Here is a 22335-nt window from a genome sequence, read left to right as displayed (position 1 = left end):
GACAAAGCTAAAAAGTTTTAATTGTCCTGTTAGGCTTTATCTACTTTTCACCAACCTTAAAGACACTTTAAAAGTCCTTAGGATTCTTAGATGCAGACAACAGAATTCAATCTGACTGGCTTACGCAAGATAGGGTATTAGGCACTAGTGAGCTCAGAGGATCATCGGGAGGATAAAGTAGTAGAGCAGGGCCCAGAGCGAAAGCACCAGCCTAGACCGAGGAGACTAATACCCTCGTTACACCCCTCCGCAGGACTCTGCTGCAGAGTCAGGTCGTCCCTGCTCCCTGGGCCGTCATCTGTGCAAGCGGGACTGGTGCCCAGTGTGGACCAGCTTTTGTTTTTCTCTTCCAAATTGGATTTCAGGGCATGAGATGTGATTGGAAGAACCTCAATCAAATGCCTTGACTCTCAATACAGGGGAGGCAGCAGGATTGATTTATTTACTTTTTTGATTCAGCTTTCGGAAAGACAGCTTTCACAATTTAGCAACCAATAAAAAAGAAAAGATGTTCAAAAGCGGTGGCAGCGACGAATGACTGATCTCTGATGGACGCCTTTGGGGGTATATGGTCCACTCACCGCAGGTTCATCCTCCACATCTGGAGGAACTATTCCCTGATCACATCTAATTGGAGGGGGCGGCGGAATCTGCCTCCAGTCGCATCCACCAGTGCCTCTTTCCCAGGAATGGTATACTTAGAACAAAGCTAGTTTGTTCTAAACATACAATTTAATCTGGGATTGTCTCTTGATAAGAATATATAAACTCTTAGAGAGCACTGACATGTTCTACTATATGGGCTGAAAGGATATCCAGAAGAATCAGAAATGAGGAAAAAGAACAAGAAAACTGATGACTTTCAACTTCTTAATTCCAACCCTTTCCTGAAACTTAGAGGCCTTTTTGCTCTTGGGTGCTGGATGACATATACATATCCTTAAAATACAGTTTCCTTTGTTTTGCTTAAGCTAACATGGGTGTTTTCTGTCACTTGCAATCAAAGTAATTTTTTTTATCTGTGCTTTGTCTTTCCTATAGCTATCATCCTATGACTCTGAGAATTCACTGTTTGGTTATCCAAAATCTGATGGATCTTCATTCTCTCCCTGGTTTAGATTTTTTCCTCAATCTTTTGTCAATAGCTAACTCGATACCTAGGTTCTTGATTTCAAAATCTTTACTTACATTTATTTCTCTTCCAATTTGCATCACCCATCAATTCTCAAGGATAAATTATTAAATAGATGTACCAAAGACATGTGAAACAGAGAAAATGGAATATATTATTGTGGGACAAGTGACACATGTTTGAGTTCAAATCTTGCTTATATCAATCACTAGTGTGCACTCAGTGGCTCAGTTTTGTCCAACTCTTTGCGATCCCATGGATTGTAGGCTGCCAGGCTCCTCTGTCCACAAAATTTTCCAGGTAAGAGTACTGGAGTGGGTTGGTATTTGAATAGTAGTGGGATCCCCTACTCAAAGGGATTGTCTCAACCCAGGGATTGAACCCATGTCCCCTGTATTGGCAGGCGGATTCTTTACCACTGAGCCAGCCGGGAAGCCCTTATGTCAATTACTAATTGACCCAAATCCTACTCAAATATTTCTGAGAATGTTTTATGATCCCACAGAGTTGGTTTGAGAGGCAAATACTAGGAACTGGCACATACTTGAAAATCAAAATGAATTCATAGTTAAGTGTTCTTTCCTATTTCCCTTCAACCTTCCTCTGGTTACTTGAGTGTGAGAGCCCACTCACCTGTTACAGTTTGGGATACTTTTTTCGATATCTGTTCTCTATCTTGTTAGGAACAAGTTCATTGGTTATTTCCTGTAATTATTTAAAATCACTCCCTTGAATTCAGTATCTGCCATCATGAGTTTACTCCCAGGCCACCGCAGCAGAAACCCTAGCGCGCCCACGGCGATCAGCTCACAGAAGCTGTCTGTGGGCCATACACCCAGTGCGGCAGCGGCCGCCGCCATGCCTGCGGCCCCACGAGGCCGGGAGCCTGAGGCCCCCGCCCGCGCCTGCCCTACGCCTCCAGCAAGGGGCTTCTTTGCAACAGCACAGCTTCATGACCCCCACTGTCTGATGGCCCAACGGGGTACACCCCCCAGTTATAACTCACTGAAGAACAGGAAAGTAGCAAACAATAACCCAGCGACCACAGGGGAGAAACCTAAAGCCGTAAATCCAGTCTCTGGCCTGTGACCACAACGGCATTTCTAAACTGGGGATCAAATGTGGAAATTGCTCATTTAAGATCAGTGGCTCCCGGTTCCCTCAGGCCGGGGGCTCTTTCCGCTGTGTAGGGCAGGGTACGACCTGACCTCCGCTGTCTTCTCCCTGCGCAGCACCCCGTCCGCTGCTGACCATGGACATTTTCACTACCGAGTATTATTACACTCACATTTTTAAGCATCTGCCTGTACACGTCTTTGGTGCCGCGAAGCTTCACACAGGCTGCAGTGTCTGGCTCTAGCAATGTATTTGTAAATTGTTGAAATTTGATAATTGCTTGGTAAATCAACCTGACAAAATAAAATTCTGTCTGTTAATCTGTTACCACAGTAGATAGATTTGTTTACACCGGTCATGTAACCTATGTTTGGAAAGGTCACCCGTACATTGTAGTTTCTCTGGCATTTATTGAATTAAGTTTGGGTGTCCCGGGAGATTACCACAAAGACAAGTACAGCCATTCTCTGGAGCAAGTGGATTCAAGAAAAAAAGAACAGGCTGACTAGGACATACAGCATGTACCAAGAGCCTGGGGCAGAGGAAACAAACTTTGGTTTTTATATCTAGTGTCAAACTGAACGTCTATGGGCAGGTCAGCTGATTTGCAATAAGTCATTTCCAGAAGAACCACGTTTCAGTTCTCTGTGGCCCATTTACATAGCTAGTGGGAAGCTGCTATATAACATAGGAAGCCCAGGCTGGTGCTCTGTGGCCACCTACAGGGGTGGGTGTGGGTGCAGTGGGGCGGCTCAGGAGCGAGGGGATATATATATGTACACGTATATATATGTGTATATATATGTGTATATATATATATACACACACTTATATCTGATTCCCGTTTTCAGCAGAAACAAACATTGTAAAGCAATTATCCTCCAATTAAAAAAAACAAAAAAGATCCTCCCAAACAAGGCTTATGAACTCAGCTAAGAGAGAGAGAGCACAGTCAGACAGAACTCTTAACTTGCTGCGTTTGGAAATCAACCATTCCTATCCTCAAGAATATGAGTTTCTGTTCATGTATTTTTGATTGCAAAACCTAACACCTATCTCCTAAAAGCACAGAAACATGGGGGTGTGGCCGAAAGGTGGAAAGCAAGAGTCACTGCACGCCTTGCTCCACGACGCTGGGATCCCCAAGTCACTAGACTCTATTCTCTCAGTTAGCCAACTTGCCTGCACCTTTGAGGATGCTGTGTGTGTAAAATGATTGAGTTACTGAAAACACGCTTTGAAGAGGGGATAGTGAAAGGAATAAACCAAAAGTAGCTAATGAATACTTGGGTTCTTCCCAACTGTATGTGGTTTGGGAAGCACTGTGGCCGTGGGGTTACTGGGAACATCCTGGCCCGCCCCACCCCCGACCCCCACCCCCATCCCCCAGCCGTGTAAGTTTATTCCCAGCATCAGCCACCCACCGACCAAGGTTCCCGAAACTCACACGCAGGCCCACAGCGGCGCGACGCTGCAGGCTGTGCCCGCGGGCCTCGCAGCCGGGTACCCGGGGGCGCAGCTTCCCCATCCCCCTCCCGGCCCAGCTCTGCGGTTGCGGCCCCGCTGCGCCCGGCTGCGGGGGGCGCCGCGCGAGGGGCCCCCGCGGACTCCAGCGGGCCCCGGGCTCCAGGCCGAGGCTGCGGTGGCGGGCGGGCAGCCTCACGGACCGGGGCACGCGCGGAGGGCACGGGCCGCGTGCTCACAGCGTCGCCAACGGCCCGGTCCCCGCGCCCCGCAACTGAGGGTCGGCGGCGCGGGGCTGTGGCGCCCCGGGAATGCCTGCTCGAGACCGCGCGTTTCACATGATTCAAATAAGGTCCGCTGACGGCGGTCGGTCCTGTTTATTCTTTTGTGGAGCGGAGATGACGGCAGTGCTGGAAGCGCACAGGCCCCTGCGGTAGAGCTTTGAAGAGGGAAGGTTTTACATATTCCACCGCCTTTATACAGTCAGCTACACGCCCGCGCGCACACACACATATGTAAACGACGGCAGTCAGGAAAGTCATTCCTCCGGAGGGCATCTGATCCAAGGCCCAGAGCAGGTGAGGACAGGATCTCGCCGGCGCGCGGGAGGAGATGCGGGCGCGGGAGCAGGGCGAGGCTGGAGCAGGGAGAGAGGAGCGGAAGCGGGCCACACGGGCCTTCCTAGGGCTTAGGCTTTACCTGTGAGTGGGATGAGGTGCATTTGAAAGTTTTATGTTTAACATTTTATCATGGACCGTTTCACACATGCAGGAAAAATACTGTGGATCCCATGGAGTCATCCCTCAGCCTCAACGATGACACTTGGCGACCTTGTTTTATCAATCGTCCCCCTTCTTCGTATTTTTCTGGACTGGGCAATACATCATTTCACCTTTAAATAGTTCAGTATGTGTTCTGAAACACACTGTAAAGAGTTCTTGTTTCTTTTAAACAATATCATTATTAAACCTAATAAAACAGTAGTTTCTTAAAGACTACCTCCTTCCTGGTAGCCTTTAAAACCACTGCCTCAGGAGACCGGTAGCTGTGAAAACCAGCAGCCTAGCTAGTCACTGGAGGGGGAAAACAGAGTTAAACTCCCCCAGAGCCTTTCTGCCAGAGAACTGTCACTCTTTCACCAGTATGGCAGCCCCTTGGAAAAGCCCTAACCGCAGGGATTATCTTAATGTGATTTGACTCAGAGCTCATTCAATGACAAAGCCCGAATCCAAGGTATCTGTGGAACACCAGTGGGAGGCTTTTTAAGAATACCAGCTGCCAGGTTACTGAGGAAGCAATACCAGTAGCAATATTGACAAAAATGATGCTGGGCAAAAAATCTACAGTGAAAATTTAGGGAATAATGTGTTCACAAGTGCCCTGTGGGGTTCTGACGCACCCCCTGAAATCAGTCGGCCTCACACACGTGCAGGGTTGTACGTGTGCCAAGGAAGGAGCTGGGAAAGCCCTGATTTCTGGCTGACCCTGAGGCTCTGTGGGAGCAGAAGGTGCAGGCTAAGGCAGAGTTTTCAACTCTCAAAGTCTGGAAGGAATGAACCGGCAGGCTTTACACATCCCTTCAGCAGTGGGTGGAAAACTCGTAGGTTCAAGCCACTTAAGTACGTCTCATTCCAGCCATTAGCTGACCGCCAAGTTAATCAGGCAGGGACGTCCGTGTTGTCACATGAGGAAGGGTACAGACTTTACAACTACCCAGGCAAGCCAGTAAACAAACAGCGACAAGAAATATTAGAGATCTAGTGAAAACTCTCAGGATCTGACTTTCAAAGTTGCCTTATTATATTATTCAGAATGTTCAGTTTTAAACAACAAAAAAATTATGAGACATACAACAAATTAGGAAAATATAGCCCATACATAGGAAAAAAGGCATTAACAAAAAGTATCCCTGAGGAAGTTCAGATAACAAACCTAACAAAGACTTTAAATTAGCTATTAGGAATATATTCAAAGAGCCAAAAAAAAAAAAAAGAAGAATAAAAGGAAATGTACAAGAAGTAGAGAAGAATGTCAGTAGGACACTAAAATTATAAAAATAGAACCAAATAGAAACTCTGGAGTTGAAAAGTACAATGACTGCAATGGAAACTTCACAAGAGGGGCCCAACAGCCGATCTGACCCGCCGGAAGAAAGAGTCAGAAATCCTGAAGCTAGGCCAACTGAGAGGATATAGGGTGGTGAAGAGAAATAAAAAGAATGAAGAAGAATGAGCAGCATCTCGGTGCTCTTAGGGGCGCCGCCCGGAACACCAGCACAAGCACAGGGGGAAGTGAGGGCAGAGAGAGGGGCGTGCAGAAGAGCTGAGAAGACAGTAGCCAAAGTCTCCCAACTGTGATGAAAAACATTAAGCCAAGAATCTCAGCAAATTCCAAGTACAGTAACTCAAGGAGATTCATATCTAGACACATCAGATTCAACATAGTGAAAGTCATCTACATCAAAGAAAGAATCTAGAAAACAGGAAGAGAAAAGCAAGTTATGTGCAAGAGATCCAAAATGAGATGAAATAGCTGCTCTCATCATAAACCATGGGGATCAGCAGATACTGGAATGATATCTTCATGGTGCTGAAAGAAAGGGAATATAAAAATGAGATTAAATAACTGCTCTCATCACAAACTGTGGGGATCAGAAGATAATGGAATAATATCTTCAAAGTGCTGAAAGAAAGGGAATATAAAAATGAATTTTATATCCAGCAAAAGTAAAAACAGCCCTTAGAAACTGGGGAAATTAGACATTTCTACACATATAAAAACAGAGAATTTATTGCTAGCAGATCTGCCTTAGAATAAAAAGTAGAGAGAGTACTTCGTGCAGAAAAAAAATTCTAGACATGAAATTAACTCCATTTGAGGAAATAAAAATCATTTATAAAGGTTATTAGATAAATATAAAAGTCAGTATAAATATATTTTTGTTCATAACTTCTTCTCTTATATGATTTTAAAGGTAATTTTATAAAGCAATAATTAAGAGGGAGAATATTCCTAGAGTAATGAAAATAAAGATAAAAATAAATAAAATGACTACACTTAGAAGCTTTTGCACAGCAAAGGAAACCATAAACAAAGTGAAAAGATAACCCACAGAATGGGAGAGAATATTTACAAATAAAGAAACCAACAAGGGATTAACCTCCAAAATATACAAACAGCTCATGCAATTCATCTATTTATATATACATTTAAAAAACCCAATCAAAAATAGGCAGAAGATCTAAATAGGGATTTCTCCGAAGAAGAAATACAGGTGGTCAAAAATCACACGATGTATGTATATGTATAACCGAATCACTTTGCTGCATGTCTGACACCAACACAACATGAAAATCAACTAAGTTCCAATGTAAAATTTTTAAGAAGTGTAACTGGAGGGGGACTATCACAACTCATTCTATTGATTTTTGACAAGGTTACTTAGGCAATTCAATAGGGAAAAGGATAGGCTTTTCAAAAAATGGTGCTGGGGTAGCTGAATATTTATATGCAAAAAAATGAATTTAGATCCCTACCTCACAACATATGAAAAGTTAACACAGAATTGGTTAAGGACATAAATGGAAGAGTTGAAATTCCAAAATGCCAAAAAAATGTTAAGATTCATGACCCTGAATTGATCAACAACTTATTAGATATGATACCAAACTCAGAAGTGACAAAAGAAAAATATAAATTGGACTTCATCCAATTAAAAACTTTTTGTGTAGCAAAGGAAACCAGCGGGAAAGTGAAACGACAACTCACATAACAGAAGAAAATATCTGCAAATCGTACATCGGATAGTGGAAGCTCCCCTGGTGGCTCAGACAGTGAGGAATCTGCCTGCAATGTCGAAGACCGGGGTTCGACCCCTGGGGTGGGAAGATCCCCTGGAGAAGGGAATGGCTTCCCACTCCCGTGTTCTTGGCTGGAGAATTCCATGGACACAGAGGCCTGGAGGGCTGCTTTCCATGGGGTCACAAAGAGCCGGACGCGACTGAGAGACTAATGCGCTCAGATCCAATAAGGGACTTGTATTGGGAATATGTAAAGAATTCTTAAATGGAACAATAAAAAACCCCCAAAATCTAATTAAAAGCTTGGTAAAGGCACATTAAAAGCTGCTCAACATCACTGATCATCAGGGAAATAAAGCCTGATAATAATCAAAACCATAATGAGCTATCATTCACACCTGTTAGAATGGCTGTTACCAAAAATGACCAAAAATGTTTTGTGCACTGTTGGTGGGAATGTCGGAGAAGGCAATGGCACCCCACTCCAGTACTCTCGCCTGGAAAATCCCATGGATGGAGGAGCTTGGTAGGCTGCAGTCCACGGGGTCGCTGAGGGTCAGACACGACTGAGCGACTTCACTTTCACTTTTCACTTTCATGCGCTGGAGAAGGAAATGGCAACCCACTCCAGTGTTCTTGCCTGGAGAATCCCAGGGACGGGGGAGCCTGGTGGGCTGCCGTCTATGGGGTCGCACAGAGTCGGACACGACTGACGCGACTTAGCAGGTGGGAGTGTACGCTGGTGCGGCAACTGTGAAAAGCAGGATGGAAGGTCCACGTGACCCAGCGATTCTGCTCCTGAGTATACAGCCAAAGAGTACCAGATAATTATGTGAAAAACAGCCAAGACTTGGGTTGTCTAAGTGTCCAACAGCAGATGAACGGATTAAAAGATGTGCTACCCAGCTCCTCTCCACACAGAAAAAACAGCCACACTTATCAGTTTAAGCTTTTATTAATGGGGGAAAGGGAATACTGAGATGAATTTAATTAAAATGTATCTTCCCACCAGCCTCTTGAATAAAATGAAGTTCTTCATTTGCCACTGTATTTCCCTCCTCGACTGAGGTCATCATGGCTCTTTAATGTGTAGGTAAAGGGTCCTCTCTGCCGTGCACCTGAGGCAAGTTAGGCGTTAGTAAATTGATAGTTAATATACTCTAAAATAAAGAACTACAGAATTGGGGGTAGGAATTTGGAAAGAGCGCTAACTGGAATATTCTCAACATTGAGATTTTAAAAGAATGCCATATTTTTCGGTTTCCTTCCTTCCCTCCCTCCCTCTCTTCTTTCCTTCCTTCCCTTTTGCATCTCTAGGCTGAAAGCCAAAGACCATGCAGTGCAGAGAGACAGATTCCAAAATACAGATTGATCCTATAAGAACATATATTTTTTCTTTTTTAAAATTATGAATGTTCTTAAATTTTAAAATATTTTTCATTATTTTTCAAATTCTTTTCCCATTTAGGTTATTAAAGAATATTGAGCAAGTTTTCCTGTCCTGTGCAGTAGGGCCATGTTGGTTATCTGTTTTAAATATAGCAGTGTGGATATATCAATCCCAAACTCCTGGTCTATCCCTTCTACCCACACCCCCTCCTGGAACCATAAATTCACCCTCTAAGTCTATGGGTCTGTCTCTGTTTCGTAGACAAGTTCATTTGTATCCATTGTTTAGATCCCATGCGTAAGTGATATATTTTTCTTTGTCTGACTTACTTCATTTAGTATGATAATCTCTAGGTCCATCCATGTTACTAGAAATGGCACTGTTTCCTTTCGTACGGCTGAATAACATTGCGCTGTATGCGTGGACCACGTTTTCTTCACCCATTTCTCTGCTGACGGACGCCTAGGTTGCTTCCGTGTCTCGCTATTGTAAGCAGTGCTGCAGCGAGTGCTGGGCCTTACGCAGCTCTAGTCGTAGTTCTTCAGGAACCTGCACGCTGCTCTCCACAGTGGCTGAGCCAGTTACATTCCCACCAACAGCGTAGCGGGGTTCTCATTTCTCCACACCCTCTCCAGCACTTACTGTTCGTAGATTTTTTGATGGTGGCCATTCTGACTGGTGGGAGGTGGTATCTCATTGTAGTTTTGATTTGCATTTCTCTAAAAACTAGTGATTTTGAACATCTTTTTGTGTGCCTCTTGGCTCCCTGTCCGTCTTCTTTGGAGAAATGTCTGTTTCGGCTTCTTCCCACATTTCGACTGTGCTGTTTGTTTGTATGGTATTGAGCCACGTGAGCTGTTTGTAAATTTTGGAGACTAAGCCTCTGTCGTTCCTATCCTTTGCAAATATTAAGAACATAATTTTTCTACTCAGACTAGATTACATTATTATTTAGTACAGTGTTGCTTATGTATCACTTTATCTATTTGAATAGAAAACTATACTTCTCACATGTTCATGTTTTTTTTCTCTTTTCACGAGACCCTGATCATATAGCACAACATTTATTTCTGAAATAATTCAGCCCAATCTAATTTCTTGACCCCCATTTCCCACCACTCACCCCCACAGAGATTGTATTTTAGCCTCACGAATGCACTTACCATCCCATGATGTTCTGTGTACGATCTTAATCTGCAGATTGCCTTGCTTAAATAATCTTTATTTTGAATCAGTCTGATAAAATTAATTAGAAGTAGAGAAGGAATCATCAGAAAAAAATTTTCCCATGGATTTTACAGTTTCTGTTGATGCTCAAGGGCTGCATCTCCACTTGTACTGCAAAAGGCATTTCCTTTTAAGCATATGTGAGTTGGGTGTTGCTCCAGAGAAATTCAGGTTTTGAAAGCCTAATACCTCTTGATCACTGCTGCCTTTCAGTAAATTTTATATAAAATTTTCCTTCCCATTGCTAGTTTTTGAGATCCTCAAAAGGATGTCATTTGGGGAAGTTTCCCCATATTCTGACATTCTATAATTTCTACCATTATACTTATCATACAGTGACACTTTTGCTTGAGAAAAAAAAAACCAATAGTGTTGGGTATAACTTTTAGCTTGGAGATTTACCTCTGTTATTCCCACTGCTTCATAGCTTAGACCTAAGGTTTCCTTGGCTTTTCTTTCATTTCTTCACATTATTTGGGCATTTTGTTCTCCTTTCCATTATCCTATCAGAACAGTGGCTGACTTGATCTCAGATATTTGTGCTTCCGTATTTAGTTAGCAATGTCTATTCTCAACTGATGCTTGAAGTAGAGGAAAGTATTAACTAGGTATCAGTGTTTTCACCCAAGTATCCATGATGTCCTAGAACCAGAAATATTTGAGACTAGGATTCTGCTTTCCTTTTTTTTTTCTCAACTCTCTTGTTCCTTCTTTCAACTCCAAGATTCCAGGTCCTAGCCATTCAATTCTTTCTTGTTATTTCCTAAATCTCTCTATGTCTCTGTTGTAGAACACATGGACAAATCGCTGTGTCTTTAATGTTAACTTTGTACTTCTGAGTTGTTCTTATGATTCCGTTGATCCTTGAGCCTGGACCTGTGCTGTGGCCACTGGGAGGAAAGGGCAGATGCATCTTCCATGAAAGTTCTCTGATTCTGTGATGCTGATGTCAACTGGAGATAAAGTTTGCCCTTTAGACGTAAAGTAGTAGGTATGGAAGAAGTAAGAACATAGCTTTATTTAAAAGTTTTATTATCTTTTCCAACTTCCCAGTTAACACCCCCAAATCTTGTTTTCTGAACCACTGAAAATAGTACAGGTCCTAAGATTCAACTGCTCCAAAATTTTGAGAAGTAAAGTTACGAGCTTCAGCATTTGAATATCCCTATGCCTGATAACAATCTTTATAACGTTTTTTGTTGTTGTTTTTCAGGGGACTATCTATTGAATTAAACAGACCTGAGCCAGAAAATCATGTATGTTTTATCTTATTCTCTTACGAGATGTGAATATAAAAATATCCTGTAATATAAAACACCTTTGCTACTGAAGTTATCTACATTTGCATAGAAACCCATGCAGTAAACAGCAGTTGGAGCTGAGTGTATTCAGTTACCTATTGTTTCAGCTTAGAGACGACACTGTTTACACTTAATTCTGATCAAAACCTTAGTTCTTCAAACAGGATTCACAGCAGAAGACAACACTTTCTGATTCACCAGGGGAGAAATGAGATGCCTACCACGTCTTCGTCATCTGCTGTATTTCGCTTTGTACAACCAGTTGATCAATGTAGATGTCACACACAGCTCCAAAAGGGTGAATAGGAACAAATAGTTTGAAAGGATTTTACCAGCTCTCTGTTTTCAAAAAGAAAATGTCATTCTTAGATATCTTTACATGTTAACACTTAAAAAAATAAAAGTATAATAAAATTTCAGGAAGATGAAAAAGAGAATAGAAAAACTGTTCATTATATTCTCGCACCCTCAACCACTATGGTTTTATATATATATATATATATATAAAATTACATATAATTATATATGGTTACATATACATATGGTTACATATATATACCATACTATGGTTACTAGTTAATTAACTAGTTCCACAGCATATATTAGCTTCCATTTTGATGAATTTTTCTTATTTCTATAATGAAAATGATTTTACAGTAATTGGGATATATAGTATACCACATATACCACATCAATACATGGTTACATATATACATATCTAGTCAAGGCTATGGTTTTCCCATAGGTCATGTATGGATGTGAGAGTTGGACTATAAAGAAAGCTGAGTGCCAAAGAACTGATGCTTTTGAACTGTGGTGTTGGAGAAGACTCTTGAGAGTCCCTTGGACTGCACGGAGATCCAACCAGTCCATCCTAAAGGAAATCAGTCCTGGGTGTTCACTGGAAGGACTGATGTTGAAGCTGAAACTCCAATACTTTGGCCGCCTGATGCAAAGAGCTGACTGACTAGAAAAGACCCTGATGCTGGGAAAGATTGAAGGTGGGAGGAGAAGGGCACGACAGAGGATGAGATGGTTGGATGGCATCACCGACTCAATGGACATGAGTTTGGGTAGGCTCTGGGAGTTGGTGATGGACAGGTAGGCCTGGCGTGCTGCAGTCCATGGGATCCGGGGGTTGCGGAGTTGGACACGACCGAGCAACTGAACTGAACATATATACATATATATTGATGATAACTGATAACTATTGAGGATGATTTTAAGGTGACAAATTTCACCAAATGAATAATAAGAATCATTGTGTTTTCCTCTGTTATTGGGTATATTATCAGTACATTTTCATTGAGGCTAATGGACTTCTGAAGTAGATGGAATTGAGACATTTGGGTTCAGTGTTACAGAATTTATTTAATGGAGAGGTGTTTAAAATCAGGCCTGTTGTTAGAAAAGGGTCATAAGGAGGAAGTGACAGTGAAGGAAGAGGAGGTTTGGATTGGTGACTTAGGCTCAACACAAGGACTTAGGTGTTGGGGGTAGGTGGAACAGACCCATATCATTGCAAGGTATGTGGGTTGGAAACAAGAATACAGTATCTGTAATTCTGAAAACCAAAACCTGAAGGACACTTGTGACAAGGCCACCGTGGGTTATGGGGATGAGTTTTCAATATTGACACCATTTAATAGTATCTGAACCCATGACTTCAGATGAAGGTAAATTGAAAGTGGTCAAACAGAAGATGGCAAGAGTAAACGCTGACATTCTAGGAATCAGCGAACTAAAACGGACCAGAATGGGCGAATTTAACTCAGATGATCATTATATCTACTACTGTGGGCCAGAATCCCTTAGAAGAAATGGAGTAGCCCTCATAGTCAACAAAAGAGTCCAAAATGCAGTACTTGGGTGCAATCTCAAAAATGACAGAATGATCTGTTTGTTTCCAAGGCAAACCATTCAATATCACAATAATCCAAGCCTATGCCCCAACCAGTAAAGCTGAAGAAGCTCAAGTTGAACAGTTCTATGAAGACCTACAAGATCTTCTAGAACTATAACCAAGAAAAGATGTCATTTTCATCATAGGGGACTGGAATGCAAAACTAAGAAGTCAAGAGATCCCTGGAGTAACAGGCAAGTTTGACCTTGGAGAACAAAATGAAGCAGGGCAAAGGCTAAGAGAGTTTTGCCAAGACAACACACTGGTCTCAGCAAACACCATCATCCAACACAAGAGAAGACTCTGCACATGGACATCACCAGATGGTCAACACCGAAATCAGACTGATTATATTCTCTGCAGTCGAAGATGGAGAAGCTCTATACAGTCAGCAAAAACAAAGCCGGGAGCTGACTGTGGCTCAGATCATGAACTACTTATTGCCAAATTCAGACTTCAGTTGAAGAAGGTAGGGAAAACCACTAGATCATTCAGGTATGACCTAAATCAAATCCCTTACAATTATACAGTGGAAGTGAGAAATAGATTCAAGGGATTAGATCTGATAGAGTGCCTGAAGACCTATGGACAGAGGTTTGTGACATTGTACAGGAGACAGAGATCAAGACCACCCCCAAGAAAAAGAAATACAGTATAAAAGGCAAAATGGCTGTCTGAGGAGGCCTTCCAAATAGCTGAGGAAAGAAGAGATGTGAAAGGGAAAGGGGAAAAGGAAAGATATACCCATTTGAATGCAGAGTTCTAAAGAATAGCAAGGAGAGATAAGAAAGCTTCCCTCAGTGATCATTGCAAAGAAATAGAGGAAAACGATAGAATGGGAAAGACTAGAGATCTTTTCAAGAAAGAGATACCAAGGAACATTTCATGCAAAGATGGGCACAATAAAGGACAGAAATGGTATGGACCTAACAGAAGCAGAAGAGATTAAGAAGAGGTGGCAAGAATACACAGAAGAACTGTACAAAAAAGATCTTCATGACACAGATAACCACGATGGTGTGATCACTCACCTAGAGCCAGACGTCCTGGAATGTGAAGTCAAGCAGACCTTAGGAAACATCACTACAAAGTGAGTGGAGGTGATGGAATTCCAGCTGAGCTCTTTCAAATCTTGAAAGAGGATGCTGTGAAAACGCTGCACTCAATATGCCAGCAAATTTGGAAAACTCAGCAGTGGCCACAGGACTGGAAAAGGTCAGTTTTCATTCCAATCCCAAAGAAAGGCAATGCCAAAAACTGTTCAAACTACCGCACAACTGCACTCATCTCACACGTTAGCAAAGTAATGCTCAAAATTCTCAAAACTAGGTTTCTACAGTACGTGAACTGAGAACTTCCAGATGTTCAACCTGGATTTAGAAAAGGCAGAGGAATCAGAGATCACATTGCCAACATCTGTTGGATCATAGAAAAAGCAAGAGAGTTCCAGAAGAACATCTACTTCTTCTTCATTGACTATGCTAAAGCCTTTGACTATGTGGATCACAACAAACTGTGGAAAATCCTTGAAGAGATGGGAATACCAGACCACCTTACCTGCCTCCTGAGAAATCTGTAGGCAGGTCAAGATGTAACAGTTAGAACCAGACATGGAACAACAAACTGGTTCCAAATCAGGAAAGGACAATATTCAAGGCTGATATTGTCACCCTCCTTATTTAACTTATATTCAGAGTACATCATGCGAAATGCTGGGCTGGATGAAGCACAAGCTGGAATCAAGATTGCTAGGAGAAATATTAATAACCTCAGATATGCAGATGACACCATCCTTATAGCAGAAAGTGAAGAAGAACTAAAGGGCATCTTGATGAAAGTGAAAGAGGAGAGTGAAAAAGCTGGCTTAAAACTCAACATTCAAAAAACTAAGACTCACGGCTTCTGATCCCATCACTTCATTGCAAATAGATGGGGACATAATGGAAACAGTGACAGACTTCATTTTCTTGGGCTCTAAAATCACTGCAGATGGTGACTGCAGCCATGAAATTTAAAGACACTTGCTCCTAGGAAGAAAACCTATGACAAACTAGACAGCATATTGAAAAGCAGAGACATTACTTTATTGATAAAGGTCCATATAGTCAAAGGTATGGTTTTTCCAGTAGTCATGTATGGATGTGAGAGTTGGACTATAAAGAAAGCTGAGTGCTGAAGAACTGTGGTGTTGGAGAAGACTCTTAAGAGTTCCTTGGACAGCAAGGAGATCCAACCAGTTGATCCTAAAGCAAATCAGTCCTGAATGGTCATTGGAAGCACTGATGTTGAAGCTGAAGCTATAATATTTTGGCTACTTGATGTGAAGAGCTGACTCATTGGAAAAGTCCCTGATGGTGGGAAAGATTGAAGGCAGGAGGAGAAGGGGATGACAGAGGATGAGATGGCTGGATGGCATCACCAACTCGATAGACATGAGTTTGAGCAAGCTCCGGGAGTTGGTGATGGACAGGGAAGCCTGGCGTGCTTCAGTCCATGAAGTTGCAAAGAGTTGGACACAACTGAGTGACTGAACTGAACTGAAGCCATGACAGTGGAAATTACAGGTATGCTGGGGGACTCCTAAGATGTTCCAGGATGTATCAACTAGAGGTATACAGTCAGTATTGAACTTAAGGCTCCCAATGTTCTTGAATAAATTGAGAGAACAAACTGGGATTGGACCTCAACAAGATCTCAGATTTATTGCTAATATGAACAATGGAGGGTCAAGAGATGAATTTGAAAAATGAAACAGTTAAGGTTGTGATTGTATTCCAATCCAGTAAAACGAACATTCTTATTATGTAAAAATAATCTGAAGCGATATCCAGAGGTTTACATTTATTTACAATTTCCCTTTAAGTTTTCCTTCAGGGTAAGCATCATAAAATATTAACATCCTGTACACCAATAAGACAGTTCTTTTTTTTTTTTTTTTTTCCCTGGGGATAAAGGTCTTTATTCAACAAAGTTATCGCACTCAGTAACAAAAGAAGGTCTGGATTCCCCTAAAGGTCTGGAGCAGTGTCCACCCCTGGCAGCAGGAATCATGACCTGCTGACATATCAGCTGCAGCTCAGAGCCTCTGGTGGCCACTTAGAGGTCATAGTTGGGAAGACAGTTCTTTTTGATGTGCCATTTAATTGATTTCTCTTAAAGGTCAATTTTGTGTAGTGAAATAATTTGGAATTTAAGCCATCCTGATTAGTTCATCAGGATGGCCATCCTGACAAGTTCAGCAAGGGACCAGCCCTGTGGCCCTTAGCAAGTAGTTTAACATTTCTTAGAGTTGTTTCTTAAAGTGAATCAGACATAAATCATTCCCTGAAGAAGTCTGCTATCCCAATTACTGTAGCCATTTTCATTATGTAGAAATAAGAAAAATTCAGCAAAATGCAAACTAACATAAGTTTTGGAACTAGCTAATTACTCAACAGTTTTGGATTTTGAAGTAAGGAGCTGCTACTGCTAAGTCGCTTCAGTCGTGTCCGACTCTGTGCGACCCCATAGACGGCAGCCCACCAGGCTCCCCCGTTCCTGGGATTCTCCAGGCAAGAACACTGGAGTGGGTTGCCATTTCCTTCTCCAATGCATGAAAGTGAAAAGTGAAAGTGAAGTCGCTCAGTCATGTCCGACTCTTAGCGACCCCATGGACTGCAGCCTACCAGGCTCCTCCATCCATGGGATTTTCCAGGCAAGAGTACTGGAGTGGGGTGCCAGAGCATGCTGAAAAAACAGGCAATATCCAATGGGCTCTCTTCAGAAAAGTTTGTTTCTAGGTCTTGGTTGAAGGCCCAGCTGTTTCAGCCTCTGTCAAGCCCTGGGTAGATGGGATAGAGCAGAAGAGGGAACCTACAGAGAAGGCTTCAGTTCCTACACAACTTGCTTAGGACTGACTTCCATCTTCTTTCCCCTCTTAGCTTCTCCTCTGCATAGCAACAAACCTATACAGATAAGAGCATGTATGTCTGCCCAGCGTCCCACATGTATCAAAACGGATATACACGGATACTGAACTGCAAACACAGACATACTTAAACAGACTCACACAGGCCTGCTGACAGGCAGACAAGGAGCAAGCAATGCAAGAATGTCCACAGCCATGTGCGTAGAGGACTGAGTACACCTGTGTTCCAGGCTGCTTGCATCCACAGGACTTAGCTTTATTCTGTCGACAGACTATATTGACAAAATATATACAGCCCTGATAGTGAACGTAAATTCTCGGATATTACAAGTACATAGGATATTATTTCCTTCACTGAAGATCAAATCTTGCTATAATTACCTTGATCTTCTAAGGCCTGAGAAAGTTGGCCTCAGAGATGCAGGTAACTGAGAGGAACTGACCTACCTATCATAAAACTATCGGAATTCAATATAATGCTAAGTCACTCGAAATATATGTATTAATGTTTATGAGACATTCCATGTGGTTACTCGTGGTTTTGGGTCACCTGAGGTTTAGGAATGTGGTATATCCTGGTGGCGAGTGGTGAATTATCTACTCGCCAGTTCAGGAGATGCAGGTTCAATCCCTGGATTGGGATGATCCCCTGGAGAAGAAAATGGCAACCCACTCAAATATTCCTGCCTGGGAAATCCCACGGACAGAGTAGCACAGCGAGGCTACCGTCCACAGGGCACAGGAGAATCAGGTACGACTCAGTGGCTAAATGGCAACAGCAGGTGCAGGGATACAGGCCACAGGCCGAGCTGTGCTGAGAGTAAGCACGTGCGCAGAAGAGCGAGCTACTGATGAAGGTCACCTCCACATCTTGTAAAGTGCATACTTCGGTAAATCACTAAAGGATTTAGAATGTAATTGTAAATTTGTGATGAAATTCTCATAGAAACCGGTACTTACATGTGGCCAAATAGATTTTTTAGCTAAACCAAAGATTAAAAATTCAAGACATAGTAAAAGCAGACCAATCACGGCACTGCAGGCACTCAAGACGTTCAACACTATAGAACAGGTCATCTGAAACAGAAAAAGAGCCGCTAGGTCATTGGAAGTTAAGTATATTCAAGTAGAAGATTTATATAAATTCTGATCTTTCCAGAATGGTAAGGTCATTAAAAGGACAGTCAAAACTGCAGATTTTTCAGAATATCAGTAAGACTGAACTTTTTTTTTTTTTAAACTTTACAAAATTGTATTAGTTTTGCCAAATATCAAAATAAATCCACCACAGGTATACATGTATTCCCCATCCTGAACCCTCCTCCCTCCTCCCTCCCCATATCATCCCTCTGGGTCGTCCCAGTGCACCAGCCCCAAGCATCCAGTATCGTGCATCGAACCTGGACTGGCAACTCATTTCATACATGATATTTTACATGTTTCAATGCCATTCTCCCAAATCTTCCCACCCTCTCCCTCTCCCACAGAGTCCATAAGACTCTTCTATACATCAGTGTCTCTTTTGCTGTCTCGTACACAGGGTTATTGTTACCATCTTTCTAAATTCCATATATATGCGTTAGTATACTGTATTGCTGTTTTTCTTTCTGGCTTACTTCACTCTGTATAATAGGCTCCAGTTTCATCCACCTCATTAGAACTGATTCAAATGTATTCTTTTCAATGGCTGAGTAATACCCCATTGTGTATATGTACCACTGCTTTCTTATCCATGCATCTGCTGATGGACATCTAGGTTGCTTCCATGTCCTGGCTATTATAAACAGTGCTGTGATGAACATTGGGGTACACATGTCTCTTTCCCTTCTGGTTTCCTCAGTGTGTATGCCCAGAAGTGGGATTGCTGGATCATAAGGCAGTTCTATTTCCAGTTTTTTAAGGAATCTCCACACTGTTCTCCATAGTGGCTGTACTAGTTTGCCTTCCCACCAACAGTGTAAGAGGGTTCCCTTTTCTCCACACCCTCTCCAGCATTTATTGCTTGTAGACTTTTGGATCGCAGCCATTCCGACTGGCGTGAAATGGTACCTCATAGTGGTTTTGATTTGCATTTCTCTGATAATGAGTGATGTTGAGCATCTTTTCATGTGTTTGTTAGCCATCTGTATGTCTTCTTTGGAGAAATGTCTATTTAGTTCTTTGGCCCATTTTTTGATTGGGTCATTTGTTTTTCTGGAGTTGAGCTGTAGGAGTTGCTTGTATATTTTTGAGATTAGTTGTTTGTCAGTTGCTTCATTTGCTATTATTTTCTCCCATTCTGAAGGCTGTCTTTTCACCTTGCTAATAGTTTACTTTGATGTGCAGAAGCTTTTAAGTTTAATTAGGTCCCATTTATTTTTGCTTTTATTTCCACTATTCTGGGAGGTGGGTCATAGAGGATCCTGCTGTGATGTATGTCAGAGAGTGTTTTGCCTATGTTCTCCTCTAGGAGTTTTATAGTTTCTGGTCTTACATTTAGATCTTTAATCCATTTTGAGTTTATTTTTGTGTATGGTGTTAGAAAGTGTTCTAGTTTCATTCTTTTACAAGTGGTTGACCAGAGTTCCCAGCACTGAACAAAATAGAAAGCCCAGAGATAAATCCACGCACATATGGACATCTTATATTTGACAAAGGAGGCAAGAATATACAATGGATTATAAGACTGAACTTTTGATGTGAAAGTGAAAGTCGCTCAGTCCTGTCTGACTCTTTGCAGCCCCATGGACTACAGCCCGCCAGGCTCCTCTGTCCATGGAAGTCTCCAGGCAAGAAAACTGGAGAGGGTAGCCTTTCCCTTCTCCAGGGGATCTTCCCAACCCAGGGATCAAATCCAGGCCTCCTGCATTGCAGGCGGATTCTTTTACTGTCTGAGCCACCAGGGAAGCCCAAGAAAACTGGAGTGGGTTGCCTATCTCTTCTCCAGGGGATCTTCCCAAGCCAGGAATCGAACCAGGGGCTCCTGCATTGCAGGCAGATTTTGTAGTATTTATATATTTATTCCTTCAAGGACAAATAACTATTGAATGTCTTATCTGTACCATGCAAACAGTGCTCTTCATGAATAAAGAGATAGAAAAGACATGGTCTCTGAACTCAAGGAGCTTTCTAGTCGACTAATGAGGAAGACAAACAAGTGCATGTTAAATGTGAATAGAATATTAGAAAGAGGTTAACTCTATAAGCAAAACCAGAGTGCCTCCACGGGTCAGATTACCAGGGAGTTAATATTCCAGGAGTTCGCCATGGTTCATTTTATAGTGCAAAAAAGGGGAGCTGAGGGAAACTGTTAGAGAGACAGATGCTATCTAGATAGAGATTTAGGGTTTTATCTTGAAAAATAGTGGGAAGTTACATTGCTGGGCCGGCCTACTCTGGTTTCAGGCCATATTCTTCTCAGACTAGGTACTCAAGACAATCTCTATGGAAAATGCTGCTGCATAATGACATTTTGTTCGTGTATGATGTCAGAGAGGTGCTAAGACGTGATACTGCTATAGGAGACATTATCTTATCCTTATCTTATTGTCCTAATTTGCATCAGTAGGATTTACTTTTATCTTACATAAATTAGATAATGAGCAGGATAAACTAATGGATTCTGGAACTTATTTCACCAGATTATATGTTTATTGCTGTCCATGGTTGTACAGTGATCTCAGCTTATTCTTTTGGCAAAAAAATATCTGCTTTTAAAAAGACAATCACAATGAAATAATATATTCATTATTTCATTCTTATAATCTAGATGTTCAAAATCATTGCTTAGTAAATTATAGTACAGAAATGTAATTCAATCTTGATTTTTAAAAATTGGACTATATTTGCTTTACGATGTGTTAGTTTCTGCTGTACAACAACGTGACTGGGCTGCGTGTATATGCTTTCCGCTCCCTCTGGGGCCTCTGCCTGGCTCCCATCCCACCCCTCTCCGTCACCGCAGAGCGCTGAGCGGAGCTCCCTGGGCTGCGCAGCAGGCTCCCAGCAGCGATTCCGCGCCTGGTCGCGAATGTCTGTCAATGCTCCCCTCTCAGCCCGTCCTGTCCTCCTTCCTCCACTGTCCTGACATCTGTCCTCTAGATGTGTGAGTCTGTTCCTGTCCTGCAGTAGGTTCATCAGTGCCATTTATTTTTAGATTCCATGTATATGCATTAATGTACAATATTTGTTTTTCTCTGACTTACTTCACTCTGGGTGACAGGCTCTAGGCTCATCCACATCACTACAAATGACCCAACTTTGCTCTTTTTATGGCTGAATAACATTCCACTGTATATATGTTCCACATCTTCTTTATCCAGTCATCTGCCAGTGGGCATTTAGGTTGCTTCCATGTCTTGGCCATTGTAAATAATGCTGCAATGAACATTGAGGTACATGTGGTCTTTTTGAATTACGGTTTTCTCAAGGTATATGCCCAGTGGTGGGATTTCTGGGTCATATGACCGTTTTTAGTTTTTTTTTTTTTTTAAAGAACCTCCATACTGCTCTCCACAGTGGCTGTATCAATTTACCTTCCCAAGAGGAATTTACATTTACAAGAGGGTTCCCTTTTCTTCATATCTTCTCCAGCATTTATTGTCTGTAGACTTTTGATGATGGCCATTCTGACTGGTGTGAGGTGGTATCTCATTGTAGTTTTGATTTCCATTTCTCATAATAAGCAATGTTGAGCATCTTTTCATGTGTTTGTTGGCTATCTGTATGTCTTCTTTGAAGAAATATCTGTTTAGGTCTTCCACCCATTTTTTTTTTTTTTTGACTAGGATGTTTGTTATTTTTGCTATTGAACTACATGAACTAACTGCTTGTATAGTTTGGAGATTAATCCTTTGTTTGGAAATATTTTCTCCCATTCTGAGCATTGTCTTTTAAGTCTGTTTATGGTTTTCTTGGCTGTGTAAAGGCTGTTAAGTTTAATTAGTGCCTCTTTGTTCATTTTTGTTTTTATTTTCATTATTCCAGGAAGTGGGTCAAAAGGATCTTGCTGGGATTTATGTCAAAGAGTGTTCTCCCTGTAAAGCATAGGCAGCATAAAACTCTCTAAGAGTTTTATAGTGTCTGGTCTTACGTTGAGATGTTTAATCCATTTTGA

The 22335-nt window shown here is 41.9% G+C and overlaps 1 long non-coding RNA gene across 3 annotated transcripts in view; it reads right to left on the bottom strand.

The window, feature by feature from the left end:
• Positions 1-8465: 8465 nt before the first annotated feature.
• Positions 8466-22335, bottom strand: part of LOC129628635 (uncharacterized) — a 36339-nt gene continuing 22469 nt past the window's right edge. For 2 of the 3 annotated variants that reach the window (XR_008702834.1, XR_008702833.1), the window contains 3 exons: positions 18201-18317; positions 11652-11769; positions 8466-8630 (listed from right to left, as the gene is read on the bottom strand). This is a non-coding gene — a long non-coding RNA (uncharacterized LOC129628635). Of the gene's footprint in view, positions 8631-10911; positions 11083-11651; positions 11770-18200; positions 18318-22335 lie in introns of those variants that run through there. The other variant, XR_008702835.1, reaches the window with a different exon arrangement.

This window comes from Bubalus kerabau, chromosome 15 (genome assembly GCF_029407905.1).
Source record: "Bubalus kerabau isolate K-KA32 ecotype Philippines breed swamp buffalo chromosome 15, PCC_UOA_SB_1v2, whole genome shotgun sequence".
Classification (NCBI taxonomy): domain Eukaryota; kingdom Metazoa; phylum Chordata; class Mammalia; order Artiodactyla; family Bovidae; genus Bubalus; species Bubalus kerabau.
This window is presented reverse-complemented; position numbering and strand designations above follow the sequence as displayed.